The 13,610-nt window shown below is 47.9% G+C and overlaps 1 protein-coding gene across 1 annotated transcript in view; it reads right to left on the reverse strand.

The window, feature by feature from the left end:
- POU6F1 (POU class 6 homeobox 1) overlaps window positions 1-10,849 on the reverse strand; it is a 33,742-nt gene extending 22,893 nt beyond the window's left edge. Inside the window, exon 1 of the mRNA XM_037744661.1 lies at window positions 10,363-10,849. The gene's annotated coding sequence lies outside the window, so the exon portion shown is untranslated. The remainder of the gene's footprint in view (window positions 1-10,362) is intronic.
- Between the last annotated feature and the right edge of the window lie 2,761 nt (window positions 10,850-13,610).

A 13,610-nucleotide genomic window follows, 5' to 3' on the forward strand; every position in this document is an offset into this window, starting at 1 on the left:
TTTTTTGTGACAGCGTTTCACTCCGTCGCCCAGGCTGGAGTGCAGTGGTGTGATCTGTGCTCACTGCAGCCTACGCCTTCCGGGTTCAACCGATTTTCCTGCCTCAGCCTCCTGAGTAGCTGGGATTACAGCCATGTGCCATCATGCCAGGCTAATTTTTGTATTTTTAGTAGAGATACGGTTTCAACATGTTGGCCAGGCTGGCCTTGAATTCCTGACCTCAAGTGATCTACCCACCTCGGCCTCCCTAAGTAACAGGAATGAGCCACTGCACCAGCCAAAAAACAGAATTCTAAGAACTTTAAAGTGTTGCATTTCCTACAGCATCCTAGGAGAATCAACATTGAGAAGAACCAGAAACATCTGGGCTTAAGGTGAGGAGAGTAAAGAAAGGGCCAATTATCTTCCCTGGGGCTCCCCCAGTCCAATGGGAGAGAGTACACCCAGTAGAACGCAAGGTGAATCTGACCCTGACACTCAGAACCTTAGACTCAGGTAAGGAGCAAGAGAGAAATCTGGGCAGATTTCCTGGAAGAGATGGTAAAAACATAAATTAGGCCGGGCGAGGTGGCTCACGCCTTTAATCCCAACACTTTGGGAGGACGAGGCAGGTGGGTCACAAGGTCAGGAGTTCAAGACCAGCCTGGCCAACATGATGAAAACTTGTCTCCACTAAAAATACAAAAAATTAGCCAGGCGTGGTGGCGGGCACTTGTGATCCCAGCTACTTGGGAGGCTGAGGCAGGAGAATTGCTTGAACTTGGGAGGTAGAGGTTGCAGTGAGCCAAGATCACACCACGGCACGCCAGCCTGGAGACAGTGCAAGACTCAATCTCAAAACAAATAAATAAAGTAATTAAATTAAATAAAAATAAATTAAAGTGGTCTCCTGAAGCATTTAGTAAAAATTTTAGTATTTGTATCAAAGTACAGGGTAGAGCGAGACTCAGTCTCAAAAAACAAATAAATGTTCAAAATAGGCAGAGATGAAAAAAAAAAGAAAAAATATATAAAATAAATAAAGCACAGAGTAATAATTTAAAAATAAAAATATAAATGCAGGTCCCTAGACCTTTTCCCCCAACTACTCCAAGAGAGTCTGATTCAGGGGAGGAACATCATAGAATCACTCCTTGGGCAACTCTGTGACAGTGGCCCAAAGACCACAGTGGCCTGTAAGAGAGGAGGTGAGACATCCCAGATGGTGAACAGCCTGCCCTGTGCAGTGAGGAGCGGGCAAAGCCCTCATGTGAGGACAGGTTGTCTGGCTGGAGCCACAAACCACAGTCGTAAGAAATAAAGAAAATAGGTTGGGCACAGTGGCTTATGCCTGTAATCCTAGCACTTTGGGAGGCCGAGGCAGGAGAATTGCTTGGGTCCAGGAGTTCGAGACCAGCCTGGGCAACATAGTGAGACCCTGTCTCTACCAAAAATAAAAATAAAAAATAAAAAAATTAGTCGGGCATTGTGGTGCATGCCTATAGTCTCAGCTACTCAGGAGGCTGAGGTGTGAAGATCGCTTGAAACCGGGAGGCAGAGGCTGCAGTGAGCAGTAATTGGTACACTCCAGCCTGGGTGACAGAAGCAGACCCTGTCTCAAAAAAGAAAGAGACAGATAGAGAGAAAGAGAAAAAAAAAAAATGAGGCAAATAGGTTTAGACACTTTTATAGGAAAAAAGCAATTAACATTTATTTTGAGTGCATCTTGTATGCTAGGCATTTTATGTAACACAAATTGCTTGCTGTATTACTCATGCCAACTCTGGGGGTGTCGAGAATGGGGGACATTATTATCTGCATGTGACAGATGGGGAAACAAAACCCAGAGGGGTGTTCTGGATTCACCTTTCCTTTCTGCTACGGTCTGAATGTGTCCTTCCCCCCAAATTCATGAGCTGAAATTCTAATCCCCAAGGTGATAACATTAAGAGGTAGGGCCTCTGCAAGGTAATTAGGAATGGGATTAGTGACTGTATAAACAAGGCCTGAGGCTGGGTACAGTGGCTCATGCCTGTAATCCCAGCATTTAGGGAGGCCAAGGCAGGTGAATTGCTTGAGCCCAGGAGTTCGAAGCGAGCCTGGGCAACATTGCGAAACCCCATCTCTACAAAAAGTACAAAAATTAGCTGAGTGTGGTGGTGCGCACCTGTAGTCTCAGCTACTCAGGAGGCTGAGGCGGGAGGATCACTTGAGCCCAGAAGGTTGAAGCTGTGGTGAACTGTGATTACGCCACTGCACTTCAGCCTATGCAACAGAGCGAGACTCTAGTGTGAGAGAGATATTTTCACCCCTTTGACTATGTGAGGACACAGCAAGAAGGCTCTGTTAATGAGGAGGTGGGCCATCACCAGACAGCAACACCCTGAGCTTGGACTTCCCACCTTCAGTACTATGATAAACGTCTGTTGTTTTTAAGCTACCCAGTTCATGGTATTTTGTTAAAGCAGCCCAAACAGACTAAGATAAATTCACATTCCATACAATTAACCATTTTAGCCACTTTACAGTGCACCATACAGTGGAATCTGGTACATTCACGCCTGGGCCACCATCACCACTGTCTAGTCCCAGAACATTTTCATCAACCCAAAAGGAAACTCCATATCCACGAATAGTCTTTCACCTTCCACTGCCACCACCCAAGCCCTGGCAACTACTGATGTGCTTTCTCTATGGAGTTCCCTATTCTGGATATTTCATGTAAATGGGATTAAAGAATATGTGGCTTTCTGTGTCTAGCTTCTTTTACTTAGCACGTTTCCAAGGTTCATCCATGTTGTAGCATGTGTCAGAATTTCATTCCTTTTCATGGCAGAATAATCTGCTTTTTTTGAGATGGAGTCTTGCTCTGTTGCCAGGCTGGAGGGCAGTGGTGCAATCTTGGCTCACTGCAATCTCCACCTCCCAAGTTCAAGCAGGTCTCTTGCCTCAGCCTACTGAGTAGCTGGGACTACAAGCGCACGCCACCATGCTCAGCTAATTTTTGAATTTTTAGTAGAGATGGGGTTTCACCATGTTGGCCAGAATGGTCTTGATCCCTTGACCTGGTAATCCACCCGCCTTGGCCTCCCAAAGTGCTAGGATTACAGGCATGAGCCACCATGCCTGGTTGGCTGAATAATATTCTATTGTATGGATATACTACATTTTGTTTACCCGTTCATTAGTTGGTGGATATTTGGGTTGTTCTAACTTTTGGCTATTGTGAATAGTGTATTATGACTATTGGGTATAATTTTTTTTGAACACCTGTTTCCAATTCTTTGGGTATATACCTAGGAATGGAATTGCCAGATGGATTATCCCTTGGGGTTTTAGCATCTTCATTGCTTGGCAGAATGTTCCCTGATCAACCAGGTAAGGAGAACCATGAGGTTCCTTCCCTCCTTTTCCCTCCCTAGCCCCTCTAGAGTGGGGGTCAAGGAGAGGGCAAGCGATTCCAGATACCTAACAATTAAAAAAAAAAAAAAGAGGAATTGAGCCTTCCCGTTTCAGGTAGGATGAGTGGGTGCAGGAGGGGCAGGGGAATTTTCTGGAAGAACTGGTGAGCATCCACCTACCTCACTGGGGCTCTAGCCTCCTTCTTGGTTCATGTCTTCCCTCAGATTTTTTTTTTCTTGAGACAGGGTCTTGCTCTGTTGCCCAGGCTAAAATGTAGTGGCATGACCATGGCTCACTGTAGCTTCAAATGCCCAGGCCCAAGTGATTCTTCCGCCTTAACCACCAGAGTAGCTGTGACTACCCATGGACAGCTAATTTTTTTTTTTTTTTTTGGTAGATATGAGGTCTCCCTATGTTGCCAGGGCTAGTCTTAAACTCCTATCCCCCCAGATTTTGTACACGGTAGTCTTCCATGAGTTTTTCAGAGAACTTGGCAATTTACCATCACCTCTGGCTAGGAATTGGGATGAGCTATGAAAGTTGTTAAATGTAGAGGTCATTTGCAAAGAAAATAAGAGGAAGAGACAAAATTGAAATGAAAGCTATGCAAGGTGAATCTGGGTGCATTCAGCTTGATACATACGTTTCATGGGGAGAAGAATTTTCCAATTTCAAAGAAGGTCATTAGGCGTAAGGCAGCAGTAGCCAATCATCGTAGAGCAGCAAGCCATCTCCTTGAGAGGAGAGTAAAGCCTGCTCATAGTCTCACTGTGGCCTCTGGCTCTTTGCCGCCAATTATGGCCACTCACAAGGAGTGAGCAGGGGCAAGTGTCCACTTTGTGACTGTGTTAGGAGGATTCAAGTAGTGATAAGGGTTGGGTGATTCTGATATCCCTTCCACCCTTAAGATTTTACGAGCTATGAGGACCTGGGTTCTTGGTGTCTGGTCCTTTAAGCCAAGGGCAAAGTCTGTCCTGAGACAGAGCCTCTAGCCACACCTAAGCCCACTCCAACCCACCAGCCAGATTTCAACCCACCAGAAATCCAGGCAGAGCAGAGTCCAAGACCTCCCTTGTTCCAGATCTGACTCCATCTCTCCCTGTCTTATCTTTAGATGGCTCCTATTACACATGTATGTGATATCAACACCTCTCTGACAAGTAGACACTTAGCATTTTGACTCTGAGCTGTGCCCTCCCTGTGTGTTCCCCTTGCTTGGTATCTATGCAGACTTTTCTCTGAAACTGCTCCCATCTCCTTGTCAGGAACTTTCCAGATTTTTTTCAAGCCTCAGCTGTGGCTGGGTTCCAGTGACTAGAAAGCCATCTTTGGTTTGCTTTTTGACCATTTCCCCAATGACTGCATAAATAGCACATCTGGATGGACTCCTTTGAGTCCATGATGCTATGTAGTGCCCACAGCCTGAAGGCCAAGAGGGAGAGACAATCAGCTGTCTGTTTCAAGAGAAGGAGCTCCTGTCCCCATCCCAGCAGTAGAATCCCAACACATACACAGATCATAGCAGAGCTGCTCTGGTTAAAGCTGGGGTGGGAAGCAGAGCACACCAAGGGCCCTCTCCTTTGCCTTCTTTCTCCAGTGAGTTGGGTTTGAAAAACCCCTGGATGGGGCCTGGCAAGGCACTCCGGTTGGCTAGCAAATGGCTCACTTACCCCTTGTTTTCCTTGCTAACATCTAAAAACCCAGACAGAGCTGAGCACAGTGGCTCATGCCTATAATCTCAGTGCTTTGGGAGGATCATGTGAATTTAGGAGTTTGACACTGTCCCCGTCTCTACAAAAGATAAAAACAAAAAAACAAAAAAACTAGGCTGGGCGCGGTGGTTCATGCCAGTAATCCCAGCACTTTGGGAGGCTGAGGCTGGTGGATCATAAAGTCAGGAGATTGAGACCTTCCTGACTAACACGGTGAAACTCCATCTCCACTTAAAATACAAAAAATTATCTGGGAGTTGTGGCACACACCTGTAGTCCCAGCTACTTGGGAGGCCGAGGCAGGAGAATCGCTTGACCACCCGAGGTGGAGGTTGTAGTGAGCCAAGATTGCACTACTGCACTCCAGCCTGGGCTACAGAGCGAGACTTCAACTCAAACAAAACAAACAACAAAAAAAGAACTAGCTGGGTGTAGTGGTGCACACCTGTGGGAGGACTGCTTGAGCCCCAGAAGTCAAGGCTGCAGTAAGTTGTGATCATTCCACTGCACTCCAGCCTGGGTGACAGAGCAAGACTTTGTCCCAAATAAATAAATATAAAAACAAAACCCCAAGCAGTCTTAGGGTAAAAGGAACTGCGAGTGCTAAGGCATTTGTATACCCTGAGAATCCAAAGAGGTCCAGGGCCATGCAGGATTTTCAGTGGGGAGGAATGAGCCAGAGAACCTCATTCTACCTGTCATTCTCCTCTGGACCTGCTTTGAGTTTAGAGCAGTATTCCAAGATACATAGGAGAAGGACTGGGAAATCCCAAACAAATCAGAACTCCCTAAAATAGCCTGAGATCCTAGCAGAAGAAATCCTTAAATGCCTTCTCTAATTTGACTAGGCCGGTGTGGTGGCTCATGCCTTTAATCCTAACACTTTGGGAGGCCAAGGCAGGAGGATCACCTGGGATCAGGAGTTCAAGACCAGAAGATTGGCCAACATGGGGAAACCCTGTCTCTACTAAAAATAGAAAACTTTGCTGGGCATGGTGGTGGGCACTTGTAGTCCCAGCTACTCCAGAAGCTGGGTCAGGAGAATTGCTTGAACCCCGGAGGTGGAAGTTGCAGTGAGCCGAGATTGCCCTACTACACTCCAGTCTGGGCGACACAGCGAGACTCCAGATCAAAAAATAAAAATAATAAATAAATAAATAAATAAAATGGTGATTAAATAAGCAAGCCCTATGGGATTATTATGATGATATAAGATCACGTAAATGAAATGCTTAGCATGATGCTTTTACCACAATCATCTTCATTTTTTTTCTTTTTTTTTTTCCAAGACGGGGTTTCACCATGTTGGTCAGGCTGGTCTTGAACTCCTGACCTCAGGTGATCCACCCACCTCAGCCTCCCAAAGTGCTAGGATTACAGGCGTGAGCCACCGTGCCTGGCTAATCATCTTCATTTTTATCTATATGTACATACAGGCAGAGAGAGGTCAGGTGACTTGACCAAGGACACTGGAGAGTCAGTGGCAGATTCAAACTTCAAGGCTCTGTCCACCTCCCCAAACCCCATCTTCCTGACACCACACAGAGCCTCCTCTCAGGAAACAGGAGAAGGCTGATGGTGATTGCTCTGGCCCCCAAGACTCAGGAGACGCTAGAAAACAGAGGATCTCAATTCTGCTCCAGACCGGCCCCCGCCTCTACACCCTGAACCATCAGCAGAGCTAACAGTCTTGCCAAGCTGTTGTCAGATCAGCTAGGCACACACACAGAAGAAAGAAAAAAGAGTAATGAGGTGACCAAAAAAATAGGAGAGTAGAGCCAAGCGTAGTGGCTCTTACCTGTAATCCCAGCACGATGGGAGGTGAGGCGGGCGGATCACCTGGGGTCAGGCATTTGAGACCAGCCTGACCAACATGGAGAAACCTCATCTCTACTAAAAAGACAAAATTAGCCAGGCGTGGTGGTGCATGCCTGTAATCCCAGCTACTCGGGAGGCTGAGGCAGGAGAATCACTTGAACCTGGGAGGCAGAGGTTGCGGCAAGCCGAGATCATGCCATTGCACTCCAGCCTGGGTAACAAGAGTGAAACTCCGTCTTAAAAAAAGAAAAGGAAGAAAAGAAAAGAAAAGAAAGAAGGAAGGAGGGAAGGAAGGAAGGAGAAAGAAAGAAAAAGAGAAAAGAAAGAGAGAAAGAGAGAGAAAGGAGAAAGAAGGAAGGAAGGAATGTGAAAAATGAAAAGTTGGTATGTTCCTAGTAGACTGTAAACTCCAGGAAGGCAGGGCTCATGTGCTTATCATCATATCTCTGGTCCCTAGGATAATATATGGTATATAACCGGGTTCATGAATATGGGCTGAAAACATATAAGATACGAGGTTTTGTCGTAGCCACATCACTTAGCCTCTTCATATTTCCTACCTTTTCCCTCAAAACACACACCCTATTTCAAATGTTTTGGCTCCATTTCCCATACTGGGGCTACTTAAAAATGAATTCAAAGACGTAGTATAGGCTGGGTGTGGTGGTTCACACTGGTAATCCCAGCACTTTGGGAGGCTGAGGCAGGCAGATTACTTAAGGTCAGGAGTTCGAGACCAGCCTGGCCAACATGGTGAAACTCCGTCTCTGCTAAAAATACAAACATTACCTGGGGAATGGTGGTGGGCGCCTATAGTCCCAGCTACTTGGGAGGCTGAGGTGGGAGCACTGCTTGAACTCAGAAAGTGGGGGTTGCAGTGAGCCAAGATCATGCCACTGCACTCTAAGTGATGGAGTGTAACTCTGTCTCAAAAAAAAAAAAAAAAAAAAAAAAATTCAAAGATGTAGAATTGAGTTCTGGAGAACCCAGACCACACTGACCCCTTCCTAAAGTGCCCATCCAGTTTCTCATTCCAAGCCTTCCTCCCTTGGACAGTTTCTCCTGGATCCCACCCTCTCTTCTGCCTCATGAACCCTGATTTTAACATTTTGACACAGAGCATGGGGTTTAAAGGCAGAAGACCCAGCTTGAATACTGCTTCTACTACAGGTAGTCCCTCTAAGCCTCAGTTTCCTTATCCAAAATGGAATCAAATTATAGTAACCATCTCATGGGTTATTATGAGGATTAAATTAATAATATTCACAGAAGGCACTTAAAACAGGGCCTAGAATGAAGCAAACACTATATATGTGTTATTATCATTGCTATTATTTTGAACTGAAGTAAAGCATGCACATAAAAACGTTTTAAATTATAAAGAATTTTTAAAATGTAAAAGACGGCTGGGCGCGGTGGCTAACATCTGTAATCCCAACACTTTGGGAGGCCCAGGTGTTCGAGACCAGCCTGAGCAACACAGTAAAACCCTGTCTCTACTAAAATACAAAAAAATTAGCCGGGCGTGGCAGTATTCGCCTGTAATCCCAGCTACTTGGGAGGCCGAGACAGGAGAATCACTTGAACCCGGAGGTTGCAGTGAGCCAAGATTGTGCCACTGCACTCCAGCCTGGGTGACAGAGTGAGACTCCGTCTCAAAAGAAAAAAAGGGAAAGATTACTCCGATAATTTTATAGTGAGTATATCTTGGGGACGAGAATATAAGCTTATCCCAAATTCCTTCAACATGCAGATAAACAAACATTACAAGAGCAAATTTCTTCTGACTCACTTTTCTTTTCTTTTTTTGTTTTTGAGACGGAGTCTCACTCTGTCGGCCAGGCTGGAGTGAAGTGGCATGATCTTGGCTCACTGCCACCTCCGCCTCCTAGGTTCAAGCAATTCTTCTGCCTCAGCCTCCCGAGTAGCTGGGACTACAAGTGAGTGCCACCACGCCTGGCTAATTTTTGTATTTTTAGTAGAGATGGGGTTTCAACACCTTGGCCAGGCTGGTCTCGAACTCCTTACCTCGTAATCCACCTGCCTTGGCCTCCCAAAGTGCTGGGATTACAGGCATGAGCCATGGCACTTGGCCCCTGACTCACTTTTCTTAACTTTAGGAAGTATTTCCAGGTACAAAACAGAAGAAATGGTTATATACACACACACACACACACACACACACACACACACACTCACGAACAATCACTTCATGGTATTACCTTGTTTGTTTTCAGGTTTAGCATCTACTTGTCCACCCCCAGAATAAAAACTCCATGAGAGAAGTTTTGTCTGAATTGTTCAGAGCATGGCACTGAGCGGGTATTTTTGTTGAACCAATGAAGAAATGAAGTTCTACAGCAGATAAGCGAAGTACCAGGTAACAGAAGTATCACTTTGAACACCTGGGCTTGAATCAAAATGGAATATATGGAATTATTCCTCCGAAGGCCTCTGCCAGTCAATGTTGGCTACCTCTAGATTGCCAAATAAGGGGCGTGGGATACATGTATATGAACAATTAGAGACCAGCCCTCTACTTTTGGAACAAGGAATTGGGGAAGGGCAGATGAGGTTTAAAATCTCCGCAAAGAGCCTCTTTTCTTTGGCCCAGGAAGCCTTCCTGAACTCTTCTGACTTCCCCCTGCCCAGCAGCAGACGCTATTCTGTGAGGGTTTTAGGCTTCCATTCGGGCTAAGCGGGGCATTCTGCCGCGAAAGTGGAGGATACAGGGTATGCTGGGAGCTCCTTTGGCCTTGCCAGGTGAGCCTGCCCAGGGAGCCTACATCGGGCCCATTATTATGACTATTTATTAATAATAATATCGTTATTAAATATTTATGAAGTGCTCATGCTCTGCCTGATGGTGATTCTCCCATCACTGCCCCACCCTTCCAGCAACGCCCGGGTCCTTAACCCCGAGTCCCACCGGTCATCCCAGAGTTTGTTCATTCAGGAGAATTGTGACAGGTCACCCTGGCCGCCCCAGCTGGCCCTAACCGCCGGGAACCCAGGCGCCCGCGTTCTCCAGCGGGGCAAGGATCCTCTCCTCGTCGCACTGGGTCTGTGTGAAGAGCGTCCCCTGTGGTCCGAACCCCACCAGGGTTCCAGGGACAGAAACGGGGAGGGGCCAGGTCCAGGTTCCCCACCGGGTCCACCTGGCGGCCACCCTCTCCGCTCCAGGTCCAGGGCTGCCCGCGTGCGGGCAAGGGCGCGGCCCCCGGGTGTCCGGCCCCAGGCGGGCAACCGCGCGCGGTCCGGCTCCCACAGTTCCCCGCCGCCCCGGCACCGCATCCCGCCGCCCCGGCCCCGCGGCTTTTTTTCTCTTTATCATAAATATATAAATTATGCTAATTACGGGCATTGCATATTAACCAAACCCGAAACCTCCCCTGCCCGGCCCCCTCCCCCTCCGTGCAAACCCCTCCCCGCCCAGGACCCCGCTACTTACCAGAGCCCGAGCCCGAGCCGCCTTCGCCCTGGGTGCCCGGCGGCCACCGATTAGAGATTCATCTCACAGCCCGGGCCAGGGGACCGGGGCCAGGGCCACGGCGGCCGCCGCCCGCAGACAAAGAAGCCAGTTCGGCTTGGCTGGGCTCGGCTCGGCCCGGGAGCTGGTTGGGACCCGCCGCCGCCCCCGGGCCCCTAGCCTGGGCTGGGCAGAGCCGAAGGGGGTTCCGCGGGCTGCGCCAGGCGGAGGGGGACGGCCGGGAAGCGGGAAGGGGAAGCCGGGTGGGGGTCGGTCAGGTATATATTTTTCCTCGTTCCCCCCTTCCACGACCCCCCCTTATCCCTCCCCCCCCTTTTTCCCTCCTTCTGCTACTTGGATTTTTTTAGCTGCTGCGTCATGAGCATAATTTATGCAAAGAGCTTTGCCGCATGCTGCACCGCCCGCGCCAGCCGCCGGGGGCGGCGGGCTGGGCGGGCGGTCAGGGAAGGGAGGGGAGCAAGGGAACCGGGAGCGAGGGGTGGGGGTTGGGAGGGGACCCTCGGGCCCTGGCCTAGCGGGAGGCCCGGGAGGCTCTCTCCCGGCACAGGGATGGACGGTCAGTGGGGTGGTTACTCAGCCCCTTCAAGATGCCGCGGAGGTGGTTTCATTTTGTAAGGTGCGAGAGTGGGAGCTGGAGTCCGGACTGGGGACCCTCCATTGCCACAAGGCCTTCAGCCGAGGGTTGGGGCGGTGACTCCCTGCCACCGCCTTTCCTCTAGGTAGTCAACTCCTCAATGTTGAAAGTCAAGTTTATGTCTCTCTCTCCCTCCCTAGAAAGGCCGGGGAGCGGGCCAGGCGTGGTGGCTCCCGCCTGTAATTCCAGCACTTTGGGAGGCCGAGGCGGGCGGATCACCTGAGATCGAGAGTTCAAGACCAGCCTGACCAGCATGGAGAAACCCCGTCTCTACTAAAAATACAAAATTAGCCGGGCATGGTGGCACATGCCTGAAATCCCAGCTTCTCGGGAGGCTGAGGCAGGAGAATCGCTTGAACCCGGGAGGCAGAGGTTGCGGTGAGCCGAGATCGTGCCATTTGCATTCCAGTCTGGGCAACAAGAGCGAAACTTTGTGCCACTGCACTCCAGCCTGGGCAACAGGAGCGAAACTGCATCTCAAAAAAATAAATAAATAAATAAAAAGAAAGGCGGGGGAACTCAGACATCCCTCAGCTAAAGTGGAGAACCTCTGAACAGCTGTGGCCCGGCACCAAAGCAGTGAAGGGTCCTAGGTCCCTCACCCAGTGGCAGCCCTGGGTCGTGTTGTCTAAAAGCAGCTTTCCGGCCTTCTTGTCCAAGTAGACAAGGAAATGTGAACAGAATGACAAAGTTCGGTGGAATGGTGAAAAACCTATGTTCACTTCTGAAGGTGGAGAGGGGACCAGAAAAGGGATGAATGTGGGGGGCTGAGGGAAAGCAGATTGGAGTACCGGACATATGAGAGAGGAAAAAGTTCCCAGACCAAAGTGAAAGAGTGGGAATGAGGGGAGAACTGGGAAGGAAGAAGGCTCTGTAAATCCAATAAATGTGGATTCCAACACAGAGACCACCTGCTGTCTCTCTAGGCTGTTTCCCCTCCCACCTTCCCGGTATATTTGGTGGTCTGATGATAGCTAGAGGTAGATGGGTTAGAGGCAGTGTGACAATGTAAGTGGAGGACTCTGTCCTCCCCGGGACTACTCTGTAAAGCCTCCTGGTGGAAGGGCATTCAATGGCCTGACCTCTTGGTTAACCTGGCCAGTGGAGCTCAGGCTGTGTCAGCTTGCTGTTTCCATCTGGGAGTAAGCAGGTATTGCTGGCAGCAGACTTATAGTAACCAATGTATTATGTGCATATATATATGTATATACTTAGGTTTTAGTCCCAACTCTTCCACTAGCAATCCAAGCAAGTAATTCAACTTCTTCATTAGTTATAAACAAGTTTGTGAACCTGTATGTGAAAAAAAAAGAAAGCTGCAAGCTCTATACAATTGTAAGGTGTCATTCCCTGTCCAGTAGTTTGAACTCATTTTCATGGCCCTGTGAAACTCTACTACGAGGCATGGTATTACAGTTCTTGGGGTTTTTGTTTGGTTTGTAGTCCCTGTGGTCTCTCTCCCTGGACTGAATTCTTTGAGGGCACTGGTTGTGACTCATTTTTGTACACTACTCTTTTTTTTTTTTTTTTTTTACTGGGGGTGGGCCTGCCGCTGCTGCCCCCGAGGGGGTGGAAAGACAGGGCCCCCCATGTACAGTACTCTTTATGTGAAGAAGGGGCTCAGTATTGCTGCTGAACTTTGTCACATGAAGGTTGAAGCTTTTAATCTATATCACTTGGTTTGGTGCTACACAAAGATAGAGCAAAGGCTTTGGATGGCACGGATATTAGCAACAGTTTGAAGAAGGAAATATGGATGTGATCAAGTAGTTCAGGGAGACATACATAAAAATGTTAATCGGCCAGGTGCTGTGGCTCACGCCTGTAATCCCAGCACTTTGGGAGGCCGAGTCAGGCAGATCACCTGAGGTCGGGAGTTTGAGACCAGCCTGACCAACATGGAGAAACCCCATCTCTACTAAAAATACAAAATTAGTCAGGCATGGTGGCACGTGCCTGTAGTCCCAATTACCAGGGAGGCTAGGCAGGAGAATCACTTGAACCTGCGAGGTGGAGGTTGTGGTGAGCTGAGTTCGTGCCATTGCACTCCAGCCTGGGCAACAGAGCAAGACTCTGTCCAAAAAAAAAAATGTTAATCATGATTTTCTTTACATTGTATACACTTCTGCAATGCTTAATTATTTGATGAGCATATTTTACTTCTTGTTTCTTTAATTTTGTATTGGGGCATAACATATACACAGTAAAATATACAAATTTTGTGTATACCGTGACAAATTTTTACATGTATTTAAATATTACATGTGTATATATGTGCGTGTATACATATATACACATATACATACATATATACGTGTATATATACACATATACACACACATGCACACACACACACACACACATCCATGTAATCCCCACTGAAAACAAGATATAGAGCCTTTCCAAGACCTGAGAGGATTCCCTTATGCTCCTTCACTGTCCACAAATTCCCAAAGTAACCATTCTGATTTCTATCAGCATAGATTACTTTAGCTGATCCTTGAACTTCTCGTAAGTGAAATCAGATAGTATGCACTCTTTTGTGTTTGACTCCTGTCACTCAACAATTTTTTTT

Source organism: Cebus imitator, unplaced genomic scaffold (assembly GCF_001604975.1).
Source record: "Cebus imitator isolate Cc_AM_T3 unplaced genomic scaffold, Cebus_imitator-1.0 Scaffold181, whole genome shotgun sequence".
Taxonomy (NCBI): Eukaryota; Metazoa; Chordata; class Mammalia; order Primates; family Cebidae; genus Cebus; species Cebus imitator.